This window comes from Rhododendron vialii, chromosome 11a, assembly GCF_030253575.1.
Source record: "Rhododendron vialii isolate Sample 1 chromosome 11a, ASM3025357v1".
Taxonomy (NCBI): Eukaryota; Viridiplantae; Streptophyta; class Magnoliopsida; order Ericales; family Ericaceae; genus Rhododendron; species Rhododendron vialii.
This window is the reverse complement of record NC_080567.1, coordinates 3,847,387-3,864,437: the sequence shown is the minus strand read 5'-3', so window position 1 is coordinate 3,864,437 and position 17,051 is coordinate 3,847,387. Positions and strand designations below refer to the sequence as shown.

General features: G+C 38.2%; 1 long non-coding RNA gene across 1 annotated transcript; it reads right to left on the bottom strand.

The window, feature by feature from the left end:
* Positions 1 to 8,954: 8,954 nt before the first annotated feature.
* Positions 8,955 to 10,460, bottom strand: LOC131308161 (uncharacterized). Its single transcript, XR_009194352.1, has 2 exons — positions 10,272 to 10,460; positions 8,955 to 9,010 (listed from the first exon to the last, which is right to left on the bottom strand). It is a non-coding gene; the product is annotated as an uncharacterized LOC131308161 (long non-coding RNA).
* Between the last annotated feature and the right edge of the window lie 6,591 nt (positions 10,461 to 17,051).

The following is a 17,051-nucleotide window of genomic DNA, read 5'->3' as shown; positions in this document are numbered from 1 at the left end:
CATGAAAACATGTGGAATTGGAATAGTGTGAGTAGATTCAGAATCCGAATGAAACTTTTTGGTTGGTTCTGGTGAGGAGGTTTCTGGTATAGTGGCTAAGGTATGTAGGAGAGTGGATATTGGATTTTTGGAAGGGTTAAAAGTTGACTAAACCATTAACTAAGGTGACTTTGAATTTGGATCAGATGGTTTAGACGGAGTGGAGGTAGTTGGAGTAGAGGTAGAGGTAGAGGTAGAGGTAGTTGGTGGAGACGGAATTGTTGGAGGTTGAATAGGCTTTATCTGGGGCGTTGGGAAAGGAAGTTTTGATACCAAATTAGCAGACACGAAGTGGGTACAAACACAAAGTAGGTTAGGATCGTGAGAGAGAGCAATAGAGAAAACAAGAGGGGAAATATTATAGAACACACACTAACTTGGATTTTCTGACTTGGGTTTTTACATCGGAGAGGTGACCCCTTTTTATAGGCATAAAAGGGTCCCTTGCTTACATCATCGATTATGTCACAGAATACTACACATAATTGCCTTGTACTGTTTTAACATAGACTTTTAGCCCAGCCTATACATACTGAACCATTACTTTTACTAGTCATACACCTATGACTTATCTACACGTACTACTTTAACAATAAACAATGAAAGTTGGATTTGAGGATTGAACTGGGATGGGCTTTTGTTGATTTTTCTCATAAGCTGTAACCCAAGACTCTGGGAGAAGCTTGTGAAGCTCAGGACGTGAAATCTGTCGTGGAACATGGACATAGGAAGCTTGGTGAGGGGCGTTGACAGTTACAAAAAGGGCTTCATCTGTGGAGGAAGGTAATGACATGTCAAAGGCATGGTTTTGAAGGCGATAGGCCATATGGTAGTGAAGGGTTGCTGCATATGTGGTGAAAATTTGGGAGGCACCACCAATTTGAACTTGGACCTTCAATGCTGATAGCAAATGAGGATCTGCTAGTGGCATATTGAAATTGGGGTAAAAGGTAAAGATCACAGTTCCAGCATTTAACGTGGTTTGGACAGTAGCAATGCATGCGTGCTGATACTATATGAACCTGGTGTCTACCAGAGTAAGTCTGGAAGTAACAGGTAAACCTTTTCTGCCATGGAAAGTGACACCCAGTCTGATTGCTCCAAAGTGAAGATGTGTAAATCCTTGTTGTTGCCAAAGGCGAGGCAAATCAACTGGGATTTCCAAGGGTAAAAGTTGTTCAGCTTCTGTAATTGCTATAAAACATTGATCAAACTTAGAGGCTCGGACATATTCTTTGACAGAAGTTGGACGCTTTATAGAAAAGAGTTGGGTGACAGTCTTTTTTACAGATGTTTGGGGTCTGACAAAGGAATTATATGGGTTTAGAAAAGGAAGATCAGTAAGGGGAACCTTACTGTCATCAGGTAGATATTCAAACTCATATAAGTACTCAAGATTAGAAGAAGAAGATGAGGAATTTCTACTGGTGGATGATTGTGAAGGAACTAAAGAGGAGGTAGCAGAGGAATAGGTGGAAAATAAATGATTCATTTTTTATGGATAAAAGTCTGGGTTCTTCGTTTCCTCATACAACAAATCTTTTCCTTTTCAATGTAAAATCTTTTAACTAATTTTGATTAATAAAATTTTGTATACCAGGGTAGATAAACCGAGACACACTGCTCAAAAGCCAAAAGTCTCAAGGTACTTAAACCCACTGATACAATTTTTTTTAACCAAAATAGTTAATGAAGTTTCTGATGTGGAGGATCCTTAAAAGGCAACCATAGAGCATGCGCTTCTATTTTTCTTCTAGAAAAGATTTGAAGTAGTTTTGGAAAAGAAGTTCCCAGAGGAAGGGTTTATGCTAGAATGAACAACATTGGCTCTGATACCAAATTAGCAGACACGAAGTGGGTACAAACACAAAGTAGGTTAGGATCGTGAGAGAGAGCAATAGAGAAAACAAGAGGGGAAATATTATAGAACACACACTAACTTGGATTTTCTGACTTGGGTTTTTACATCGGAGAGGTGACCCCTTTTTATAGGCATAAAAGGGTCCCTTGCTTACATCATCGATTATGTCACAGAATACTACACGTAATTGCCTTGTACTATTTTAACATAGACTTTTAGCCTAGCCTATACATACTGAACCATTACTATTACTAGTCATACACATATGACTTATCTACACGTACTAGTTTAACAGTAAACACTAATAATATGATACAACACCACTAATTGCCTTGTAATTATTTGATAACAATAAACCTTTTCATATTTGCTCCCGTTCTATCCTCAGCCCTTGTCTATATTGATGAAATCCTACTCTTTTCCCCAGATATAGAGTCTCATGTTGTTCTACTACAAATTTTCCATTCCCTAGTCCAAACCCATGGTATCATGCTCTCAGAGAAAAAAATGTTTCTTGCTCAACCCGAAATTGATTTTTTAAGGATGCATATCTCTAAAGGTCAATATGCCCTCCAACCTCATATAGCCTCCCAACTTGACCATTTTCCAGATGAAGATCATACAGTCAAACAACTTCAACAGTTCCTTGGAATTGTTAACTATATGGCTGATTTCATTCCTAACCTTGCCCAATACCGTACTCCTCTCTCAGCTCTACTAAAGAAAACCCCTCCTCCTTGGTCAGCACTTTGTACCAAAGCTATCAACGACCTAAAAGCCATGGCCAAAACTCTTCCTCCATTAACCATACCTTCAGATGGGAAGAGAGTCCTTCAGACAAATGCCTCTGATCTATATTGGGGAGCAGTTCTTTTAGAAGAAAATCCCGAACAAAAGCGCAAAATTTATGGGTACAAAAGTGGTGCATTCTCTCTAGCAGAGCTTCATTACCACTCAACTTACAAATAAATTTTGGCAATTAAAAGGAGCATTGAGAAGTTTGAATTTCATCTAATCGGTCATCATTTCTTGATTGAGACTAATATGATGAGTTTTCCCAGCATGCTCAAGTTCAAATAGAAACACCTTCCAAAGGCAACATTGCTCAGATGGGCAAATTGCAGCTGGGCATCCATTCAGATAATCGTCCTAAAACTGGTTTTTGCATTCTAGACCACCATTTTCAGTGATCAGTCATGCCTTTCGGATTGAAAACAGCTCCATCGTTATTTCAAAAGGCCATGATTCGGATATTTTCTCCCATTCTATCCTCAGCCCTCGTGTATATTAATGATATTTGTACCCAAAGTAGGTTAGAATTGTGAGAGAGAGCAATAGAGAAAACAAGAGGGGAAATATTATAGAACACACACTAACTTGGATTTTCTGACTTGGGTTTTTACATCGGATAGGTGACCCCTTTTTATAGGCATAAAAGGGTCCATTGCTTACATCATCAATTATGTCACAGAATACTACACATAATTGCCTTGTACTGTTTTAACATAGACTTGTAGCCTAGCCTATACATACTGAACCATTACTATTACTAGTCATACACATATGACTTATCTACATGTACTACTTTAACAGTAAACACTAATAATATGATACAACACCAATAATAATACAATAACAATACACATCAATAATATATGGTACAATACTATACCAAAAATCCACATGGCACCATACCATACCAAAATGGTACTATAAAGTCCCAAAACATACAAAAGCACACATATCGTACCATACTGTACCAAAAATTGTACCATACCATATCAAAACACCACTACGGTACAATACTGTACCAAAACAACCATATAGTACCGTACCATAACAAAACGGTACCATACCTTACCAAATGTACAAAAGTTCCCATATGGTACAATACCGTATCAAAACTCCAATACGGTACCAAAACGGTACCATACCTTTCCAAAACGTACCAAAGCACCCATACGGTACCATTCCATACCAAAACGGTACAATACTATACCAAGGCACCCATATGGTACAATACCAAACCAAACCACCAATATGGTACCATACCATACCAAAACGGTACCAAACTTTCCCAAAACGTACCAAAACACCCATACGGTACCATATCAAACCAAAACGGTACCATATTCTACCAAAGCACCCATACGGTATGATACCGTACAAAAATGGCACCATAGCTTACAAAAACATACCAAAGTACCCATACATTACTATTCCGTACCAAAACACCCATAAGGTACTATACCTTACCAAAACAGTACCATACCATACCAAAATGTACCAAAGCACTCATATGGTATATTATTGTACCAAAATACCCATATGCTACCATACCACACCGAAGCACCCATACAGTACAATACTGTACCAAAACACCCATATGTGCCATCATATACCAAAAGGGTACCATACCTTACCAACATGTACCAAAGCACCCATACGCTACAATACCGTACCAAAACACCCCTATGGTACCATACCGTACAAAAACCGTACCATACCTTCCCATAACGTACCAAAGCACCCATACGGTACAATACTATACCAAAACACCCATATGGCACCATAAGATACCAAAACGGTACCATAACTTCCCAAAACATACAAAAGCACCGATATGGTACCATGCCATACCAAAATGGTACCATACTGTATCAAAACACCAATACGGTACAATACTGTACCAAAACACCCATACGATACCGTACCACAACAAAATGGTACCATACCTTACCAAAATGTACAAAATTACCGACACAGTATAATACCGTATATAAACTTCCATACGGTACCATACTATATCAAAACGGTATCATACCTTCCCAAAACGTATCAAAGCACCTACGCAGCACATTCCATACCAAAACGATACCATACTATAGCATGGCACCCATATGGTACAATACCATATGAAAACACCCATATAGAACTGTACCATACAAAAACGGTAACACACCTTCCCAGAACGTACCAAAACACCCATACGGTACTATACCAAACCATAACGGCACCATACCTTAGCAAGGCAGCATACGGTACAATATCGTAGAAAAATGGCGCTATAGCTCACAAAAACGTACCAAAGCACCCAAACGATACAGTACTGTACCAAAATACCCATAAGGTTCCATTCCATACGAAAACGGTACCATACCTTTTCAAAACGTACAAAAGTACCCATACGGTACAATACTATACCAAAAACACTCATATGGTACCATACCATACAAAAACGGGACCATACCTTCCCAAAACGTACCAATGCACCCACGCGGTACCATTCCATACCAAAACGGTACCATACTCTTATGATACCATACAATACAGAAACGGTACCATATCATACCGTAACGGTTCCATACCGTACCAAAGCACCCTTACAATACAATAGAGAAAAAAAACACCCATTTGGTTCCATACATTTCCAAAACAGTACATTACCTTACAAAAATGTTCCAAAGCACCCATACAACACAATATCGTCCCAAAATACCCATACGGTACCATACCATACAAAAAAGGTACCATACCGCACCAAAGCACCCATACGGTATGATATCGTACCAAAATACCCACATGTAATATACCATACCAAAACAATACCATACCTTACCAAAACGTACTAAAGCACACCAATACGGTACAATACCGTACCAAAAAACCCATATAGTACCATACCATACCGAAACGGTACCATACCTTACCAAAACGTACCAAAGTACCCATATAGTAAAACATCGTACCAAAACACCCATATGGTACCATACCATACCAAAACGGTACCATACCTTACAAAAATATACAAAAGCACCTATATGGTACAATACGGTACCAAAACACCCGTACGGTTCCATACCATATCAAAATGGTACCATACTGCACCAAGTACTCATACAGTACAACATCTTGCCAAAACACCCATATGGTACCATACCGAACAAAAGCGGTACCATACCATCGCAGAACATGCCAAAGCACCCATACAGCACAATACCATACCATAACGGCACCATACCGTAGCAAAACACTCATTTGGTATAATACCATACCGAAACACCCATATGGTAGCATACCATACCGAAATGGTACAATAGATTTCCAAACGTACCAAAGCACTCATACGGTACCATATCGTACCAAAACAGTACCGTACGGTACAATACCGTACCAAAACACCCATATGGTACAAGACCCTACCAAAACGGTGCCATATTGTACCAAAACTTACCATACCACCCATAAAGTACAAAACTGTACAAAAACGTCCATATGGAACCATACCAAGCTAAAACAGAACCATACCTTCCCAAAATGTACCAAAGCACCCATATGGTCTCATACCATTCCAAAACGGTACCATAAAGTGCCAAAGCACCCTAACAATACAATACACACCCATATGGTACTAATCCATACAGAAACGATACCATACCTTTCCAAAACATGCCAAAGCACCGATACAGTACCATAGAATACCAAAACGGTACCATACCGTACCAAAACTCCCGTACGGTAGCATACCATACCGAAATGGTACAATAACTTAACCAAACATCAGCACCCATACGACACAATACCGTACCAAAAAACTCATATAGTACAATACCATTCCAAAACGGTGCCATACCTCCCCAAAACAGTACCATACTGTACAAAAATACCCATACGGTACAATACCATACCAAAACGCCCATATGGTACTATACCGTACTAAAAAGGTACCATATTGTACCAAAACGTACCAGAGCACCCATACGGTACAATACCATACCATACCAATACGGAACGATACCTTCCCAAAACGAACCAAAGCGACAATACGGATCCATACCACCCCAAAACGGTATCATACAATGCAAATGCACTCATACAGTACAATACACACCCACATGGTACCATTCCATACCAAAACGGTACCATACCATGCCAAAAACATACCAAAGCACCCATACGATTCCATTCCATATCAAAACGGTACCATACTATACCAAGGCACCGTACAATACCATACCAAAACACTCATATGGTACCATACATTCCCAAAACATGCCAAAGCACCCATACAACACCATGCCATACAAAAATGGTACCATACCATAGCAAATTACCCATACGGTATAATACCATACCACACATCCATATGGTAGCATACCATACCGAAACGGTACAATACCTTACCGAAAAGTATCAAAGCACCCATAAGAAACAATACCGTACCAAAACAATCATATGGTACCGTACCATACCAAAACGGTACCATACCTTTCCAAAACGTACCAAAGCACTCATATGGTAGCATACCATACCAAAATGGTACCGTACCAAAATGGTACCATACCGTACAAAAAGTGCCATACGGAACAATACCGTACCAAAAGGGTGCCATACTGTACTGAAACATACCAAAGCACCCATACGATACAATACAGTACAAAAACACCCATATGGTACCATACCATACCAAAAAGGAACCATACCTTCCCAAAACGAACCAAAGCACTCATGCGGTCTCATTCCATTCCAAAACGGTACCATACAGTACAATACACACCCATATGATACCATTCCACACCAAAACGATTCCATACCTTCCCAAAACGTGCCATAGCACCCATACAGTACCATACTATACCAAAATGGTACCAAACTATACCAAAATGGTACCACACCGAATCAAATTACCCATACGGTACAATACCATACCAAAACTATCATATGGTACCGTACTATTCCGAAACGGTACAATACCTTACCCAAACGTACCAAAGCATCCATACGACACAATACCGTACCAAAAAAATCATATGGTTCCATACCATTCCAAAACAGTACCATACCTTCCCAAAACAGTACCATACCATACAAAAATACCCATACGGAACAATACCGTACCAAAATGCCCATATGGTACGATACTGTACTAAAATGGTTCCATACCATACCATACCAAAGCACCCATACGGTACAATACCTTTGCAAAACACCCATTTGGTACGATATCAAACCAAAACGGAACCATACCTTCCCAAAACGAACCAAAGCAACCATACGGTTCCATACCATACCAAAATGGTACCACACAGTGCCAACGCATTCATACAGTACAATACACACCCATATGGCACCATTCCATACCAAAATGGTACATTACCTTGCCAAAACGTACCAAAGCACCCATACGGTACCATTCCATACCAAAATGGTACCATACTATACCAAGGCACCCATACGATACAATACCATACCAAAACACCCATATGGTACCATACCTTCCCAAAACGTACTAAAACACTCATACGGTACCATACCATACCAAAACGATACCATACCGTACCAAAGCACCCATACGATACAATACCGTAAAACACCCATATGGTGACCCACCCTACAAAAACGGTACCATAGCTTACAAAAAAGTACCAAAGCATCCATACGAAACAATACCATACCAAAACACGCATATGATACCATACCACACATAAACGGAACCATACCATACCATAATGGTACCATACTGTACAATAGCAAACAAAAACACCCATATGGTACCACCAATTCCAAAACAGTACATTACCTTACAAAAATGTTCCGAAGCACCCATGCAGTACAATACCGTTCCGTAATACCCATATGATACCATACCATCCAAAAAAGGTACCATACCGCACCAAAGCACCCATATGGTATTATGTCGTACCAAAATACCCATGTGTACCATACCATACAAAATGGTGCCATACCTTATCAAAACGTACCAAAGCACCCATACGGTATAATACCATACCAAAAAACCCATATATTACCATACCATACCAAAACGGTACCATACCTTACCAAAACGTACCAAAGTACCCATATAGTACAATACCGTACCTATCACAACCCGCCTTTTATTACAAATAAACTCCAAACTACACTACTTTTTATACACATCCAAGCCCCGTTTTCTCAATCTATAATTTTACATTCCCAAAATAAAATTATAGTTTACATGCCTCATACTTCCTTACAAACAAATATGTACAAGTATCTGATTAAGTTCTAAAAAAAAATGAGAACTAGAACATATCCATAATTCTTAAGCCTTCGGATCCATCTCGAAACCTGAAAAATTTGAGTTAACAACAACATTAGCCACATCTCGAGCATAAAATACGCTAAATGAAAAGATATGAACATGCAAAGCTTGATACACAAAATATACTCTTTGTATATATAAATATTGAAAAGTTTTCCATGCTTCCTTTCGTCCGATGTTCTAAATGAAGTTATTAATTCTCCCAATACAATGTCAAGTACAAAGAAGCGAAAATAATCCATGCATAATGTTATCTGTTTCCATTCCTTTTTTTCTTTCTTTCTTAAAAATCTAAAGAATGCTATTAGGCCACCAAATCGAATCTAATCCCGAATAGAGAAAATAACCCATAAAATTCAATACAGAAAATAACGAAAACCGATAATATAATGTCCCACCAAATCAATTATCAAATTTACTCAACACTGAAACATCAAGTTATATAAGTTGCTCGCCAATACAACCAACCGACAACCGTGCTAGACGTCTCTAGCACATGCACTTTACGGGCTACTAACCCAAAGGACGAAGCAACCTATCCCACGCGGGCTTATGGACTTTCACCGATGGCGTCACAATTGACCCGAGTAGATTTGCCGACTTTCACCGACGGTGTCACAATTGACTCAAATAGGTTTACGAACTTTTACCGACAGCGTCACAATTGACTCCAGTTTCCCAGTGACCTACCTCAAAATCACAAAACTATCATATTCCAAAATATCTCAAATATTTGGCCTTAAAGCCCAAATCAACTAAAATTCCTCGAATACTCACCCAAATCCATCAACTTCAACAAATGTAAAATATACTCAATCTAGTCTCCACAAACACAAAAATTATTTGAAACAACTCACATATATGCAATAAGTATACAAAATCATATATCAACAAGTCCCTTTCCTCAGCCTACTAATTGCATAGGGTAAAAAAAATCCACTTGTTATAAAACAAAAATTGCCCATTTAAGTTACTATCTTTTCATCAAACACATGGTGTGCGTGTACATAACTAGCTCATGTTCAAGCACCACTTAAAATGCATGAATTTCCACTTTAAAAGAAAACCCCATACCAATCAAGATCAAAAATACGAAAACTAGTATAATTCCGATCATAGCCACGAATAACATTACCAATCTCTAACCTAACCTCGTGTACAGTGAATATATCCAAATACATAAACTAGGGCTTACTCTATCAATTGATTAACTCTAACCAAAGCTCAAATTAAGTGCACACCAAGGCATATACACACCCATATTTAATCACTTAGCATAAATTCTACCTCAAAGAGAGAAATCCCCAAATTGCCATCAAATCCTGAATTTGACTGATTGAGATTTTGTTCGGATAGATGCGTAGCCCTTTGTCTGTTGATCAGGTTTTCTACTTGCCTTTTTGCGAGATTCACGAGTCTTGACCTTCGAATTTGGTGTTGAAGCATGAGGATTTGTTGAGAGTTGAGAGAATGGAAGAGAGAAAGAACGGAAAAGAAAAAAAATGAAAAGTAGAGAACTCTCGAGAGTTCTCGGCTGTCCTCAGCCATTTTAAGTGCAAAATTGCACTATGGCCCTCCAAGAATCAAGCTATTGCTCCATCTTCTAAAATGTTTTGAGTCATTACACTAACGCCCATAAAGCCAACAATTAATAATAGCTAACTCTAAAAACTTATATTAAAAAAAACTCCATCACATATGGGCCCCACGTACTCGGTCCTTATCACGCAACTCAAGCCCGATCAACCAAACACACATATACATGTATATGTACGTCTATATAAAAAAAAATCCATGCTTTAATTACTAAATATAGTTACACGCAGCCACATTGAATAAAATAATTTAATATTTGGGGCGGGTCACTACAATCTCCCCACCTTAAGGAATTTCGTCCCCGAAATTCACCACACCCTCAAGAAATTTTGTCCCCAAAATTCACCACACCTCAAGAAGAAAACAAGCTAGATAGTTCAAACCTGGATAGTCAAACAGAATTCAGATTCCAACTCGCACATGGTTTCTTCGACTCCATGATGGTTTCAAAGTACTGTGACCAAAGGAATGATCTAATGAAATGCTATAGTAACTTTACAATTCTCCCGATTCTCATTAAATCTCTATATATAATTTTAATTTCAAGAAAACATGAAATGTCAATTTTTGTCTCCTTCAATCTGCCCAGTTCTTCTGAGTTTTGGCAATCTCGAATAGTACTTAGTTGTTGTCGCACCCAAGCAATCTTGTTAGTAGTCTCTCTTGCTAAGTCTGGCCCAAAACCGTTTCCCCAATCAGTCCAAATAATCAATGATCTTTGGAACCTTTCACTGCACATGAAGCCGGCCCAGTGCTTGATTGATAACTATTATCTCAAGTGATCCCAAAAACCTCAAAAATCTAACACACGAGCTTGTAGCACATAAGTCACAAGACACAAACCACAATTCTAACCCGGGGTTCGACATAATTGATTGTATGACACTCAAATAATGTGAAAGTTTTAGCTCAAACAAGATTTACATCAGGAAAGCTGGGCCATCAAAATCAAAGGTTCAAATCAAGGCAAATAGTTGAAGTGGGAACTAAGCTAGATATTAAATTTGAAGTCGCGCCGGCCGAACGCACCTCAAATTAAATATCCAAGCTTCGTTGTCCCAAAGAACTCAAGATTACAAGGAGATTATAAGGTTACTGACCGCTAGATTGAACAAGTCAAAGCTCAATGGAGGCTAAACAATGAACTTGATATACCAACTTTTAAAAATTCAGACAGATCATCAAAATATGAAGGATTAGCCATGACCTCAAGTCAAGGAAAATGAACATTATTTGTGTTTCTGGCAAGAGAAATATATTGACTATAGAAGCAACATACAATTACAAGGTAAATGCGCAATTTTTTAGTTGATGACAAATCAACATAAGAGGACAAAGCCAAAGCAAGCAAAGAGATTCAAGGCCAAAATTAGGAATGAGTAAGACTCCCTAACAAGTTGAATCAGAACAATCGAGGACAAACAACTTGCCTCCAAAGCTGAAAAACAACATTAGATTTCGATTCCAAGGAAGGCAACCATAACAACCAAATCAGAAAATGATAACACTAACAAGTTTACACCATTGAATATAAAACAATGTGACACCATCAAATTTGACTCCGATAAGTAATAGTGGCAACATTAGAATTTGAGTGAAATAACAAGTTGCAAGAAAATCAAAACTAACCAACGAAATTGATACCAAAGCATAACAGTATCAACAACAGAATTAGAGTGAGGGAGCAAGAAGCATATGCTAGCACTTGAGCCATCAACAACAGTAATAGATGCACCATAGGACATTGAGATAGTAAAGATTGAAATTCACCCGGATAATCCAAGGAAAGGCAATGTAGCAGTCATTGGAGATAGCCAAAACCAAGACATGATACCAAGACGTGAAATACCTCAAGCCAAGGGAAAGTAGATTATGACGCAAAATGGAGACAAGAACCAAGTGAATCAAGGAAAAGAAATATTGCAAGAGTAATGATGATAAACCCATCTATCGAACATGTCGCCTAGTGTGTCAACAGGTAGCATCCAAAAAGTTCACACAAGCACATGCATAATTCTATCCATGTTACTCACACAAACATAAATATACAAATCTAACCTAAACCTCCAAGCACAAAGCTCAAAAATACTAGTTAACAAATAAGCACATATCACATCTAACAAAATAAAAGAAGGGTGCCCAAATGAGACTAAGTCTCCTCCCACGGTTCCTAGGTATTCAAACCTATAGCCCTGGTACCATTCTGTCACGACCCGCCTTTTGTTACAAATAAACTCCAAAATACACTACTTTTTATACACATCCAAGCCCAGTTCTCTCAATCTACAATTTTACATTCCCAAAATAAAATTAAAGTTTACAGGCCTCGTACTTCCGTACAAACAAATATGTACAAGTATCCAATTAAGTTCTAAAAAAAATGAGAACTAGAACATATCCATAATTCTTAAGCCTTCGGATCCATCTCGAAACCTAAAAAATTTGAGTTAACAACAACATGAGCCATAGCCCGAGCAGGAAATAAGCTAAATGAAAAGATATGAACATGCAAAGCTTGTTACACAAAATATACTCTTTTTATATACAAATATTGAAAAGTTTTCCATGCTTCCTTTCGTCCGATGTTCTAAATGAAGTGATTAAATCTCCCAATACAATGTCAAGTACAATGAAGCGAAAATAATCCATGCATAATGTTAACTGTTTCCATTCCTTTTTTTTTTCTTTCTTAATAATCTAAAGAATGCAACTAGTCCACCAAATCTAATCTAATCCCGAATAGAGCAAATAACCCATAAAATTCAATACGAAAAATAACAAAAATCGATAATATAATGTCCCACCAAATCAATTATCAAATTTACTCAACACTGAAAAATCAAGTTATATGAGTTGCTCACCGATACAACCAACCGACAACCGTGCTAGACATCTCTAGCACATGCATTTTATGGGCTACTAACCCGAAGGACGAAGCAACCTATCCCGCGCGGGTTTACAGACTTTCACCGATAGCGTCACAATTCACCCGAGTAGATTACTGACTTTCACCGACGACGTCACAATTGACCCAAATAGGTTTACGGACTTTTACCGACGGCGTCACAATTGACCCAAGTTTCCTGGTGACCTACCTCAAAATCACAAAACTATCATAATCTAAAATATCTCAAATATTTGGCCTTAAAGCCCAAATCAACTAAAATTCCTCGAATACTCACCCAAATCCATCAACTTCAACGAATGTAAAATATACTCAATCTAGTCTCCACAAACACAAAAATTATTCAAAACAACTCACATATATGCAACAAGTATACAAAATCATATATCAACAAGTCCCTTTCCTCAGCCTACTAATTGCATAGGGTAAAAATAATCCAACTGTTATATAACAAAAATTGCCCATTTAAGTTACTATCTTTTCATCAAACACATGGTGTGCGTGTACATAACTAGCTCATGTTCAAGCACCACTTACAATGCATGAATTTCCACTTTAAAAGAAAACCCCATACCAATCAAGATCAAAAATACCAAACTAGTATAATTTCGATCATAGCCACGAATAACATTACCAATCTCTGACCTAACCTCGTGTACAACGAATATATCCAAATACATAAAGTAGGGCTTACTCTATCAATTGATTAACTCTAACCAAAGCTCAAATTAAGTGCACACCAAGGTATATACACACCCATATTTAATCACTTAGCATAAATCCTACCTCAAAGAGAGAAATCCCCAAATTGCCATGAAATCCCAAATTTGACCGATTGAGATCTTGTTCGGATAGATGCGTAGCCCTTTGTCTGTCGATCAGGTTTTCTACTTGCCTTTTTGCGAGATTCACGAGTGTTGACCTTCAATTTTGGTGTTGAAGCATGAGGGTTTGTAGAGAGTTGAGAGAATGGAAGAAAGAGAACGAAAAAGAAAAAAAATGAAAAGCAGACTACACTTGAGAGTTCTCGGCTGTCCTCAGCCATTTTAAGTGCAAAATTGCCTATGGCCCTCCAAGAATCAAGCTATTGCTCCATCTTCTAAAATGTTTTGAGTCATTACACTAACGCTCATCAAGCCAACAATTAATAATAGCTAACCCTAAAAACTTTTATTAATAAAAACTCCATCACATATGGGCCCCACGCACTCGGTCCTTATCACGCAACTCATGCCCGACCAACCAAACACACATACACACGTATATGTACGTCTATATAAAAAAAATCCATGCCATACTAAATTACTAAATATAGTTACACGCAGCCACATTGAATAGAACAATTTAATATTTTGGGCGGGTCACTACAGTACCAAAACAACCATATGGTACCATACAATACCAAAACATACCATAGCACCCATATGGTACCATACCATACCAAAACGGTACCATATCATATCAAAGCATCAATACGGTAAATTCCGTACCAAAACACCCAAATGGTACCTTACCATAACAAAACGGTACCATACCATACTAAAACGTACCAAAGCACCCATACGGAAAAATACCGTAACAAAACACCCATATGGTACCATACCATACCCAAAAAAAAAACGGTACCACAACGCACTCAAAACACACCACAGCACCCATACGATTCCATACCAAACCAAAACAGTACCATACCGAACCAAGCACCCATACAGAACAATATCGTACCAAAACACTCGTATGGTACTATACCATACAAAACGGTACCATACCTTAGAAAAACATACAAAAGCACCCATACGGAACATTACTGTACCAAAGAACCCATATGGTACCATACCAAACCAAAATGGCACCATACCATTTCAAAAAGTACAAAAGCACCCATACGATACTATACCATACCAAACCATAATGGTACCATACCGTACCAAAGCACCCATACAATACAATACCATACCAAACCACCCATATGGTACAATACCTTACCAAAACGGTACCATAACGTACCAAAATGTACCAAAATACCCATATGGTACCATGCCGCACCAATGAACCCATATGGTACAACACAATACCGAAACACCCATATGTGCCATACCATACCAAAAGGGTACCATACCTTACCAAAATGTACCGAAGCACCCATACGGTACAATACCGTAACAAAATACCCCTATAGTACTATGATGTACAAAAACGGAACCATACCTTCCCAAAACGTACCAAAGCTCCCATATGGTACAATACTGAACCAAAACACCCATATGCCACCATACCGTACCAAAACGGTACCATACCTTCCCAAAATGTACCAAAGCATCCATACGGTACCATACCATACCAAAATGGTACCATACCTTATCAAAATACCAATACGGTACAATACTGTACCAAAACACCCATATGGTACCATACCATAACAAAAGGGTAGCATACCTTACCAAAACGTACCAAAGCACACATACGGTATAATACCGTACCAAAATACCCATAAGGTACCATTCCATACGAAAACAGTACCATACCTCACCAAAACGTACAAAAGTATTCATATGGTACAATACCATACCGAAAAACCCATATGGTACCATGCCACACCAAAACGGTACCATACCTTCCCAAAACATATCAAAGCACGCATATAGTACCATTCCATAAAAAAATATTACAATACTATACCAAGAAACCCATACGGTACAATACCATACCAAAACACCCATATGATACCATACCAAACCAAAACGGAACCATACCTTCCCAAAACATACCGAAACACCAATACGGTAACATACCGTACAAAAAAAGTACCATATCTTACAAAAACGTACCAAAGCACCCATAGCATACAATACCGTACCAAAACACACATATGATACCATACCATACATAAATGGTACCATACCGTACCCAAGCACCCATACAGTACAACAGCAAACAAAAACACCCATATGGTACCATACCATTCCAAAATAGTACATTACCATAAAAAAACGTTCCAAAGCACCCATACAGTATAATACTGTACCAAAATACCCATATGGTACCATACCATACAAAAATGGTACCATACCGCACCAAAGAACTCGTACGGTATAATACCGTACCAAAATACCCATATGTACCACACCATTTAAAAATGGTACCATATATTACCAAAACGTACCAAAGCACCCATACGGTACAATACCGTACCACAAATCTCATATAGTACCATACGACACCAAAACTGTAACATACCATACCAAAATGTACAAAACTACCCACACAATTCAATACCGTACCAAAATACCCATACGGTACAATAAAATACCAAAATTATATCATACCTTCCAAAAATGTACCATAGCACCCATACCGTACCATACCGTACCAAAAAGGTACAGTACCGTATGAAAGCATCAATAAGATACAATTCCGTACCAAAACACCCATATAGTTCCATAGCATAACAAAACGGAACCATACCATACTAAAACGTACTAAACCATCCATAAGGTACAATACCGTTACAAATCACCCACATGGTACCATACCATAAAAAAAAAAAAATTAACGGTACCAAAGCG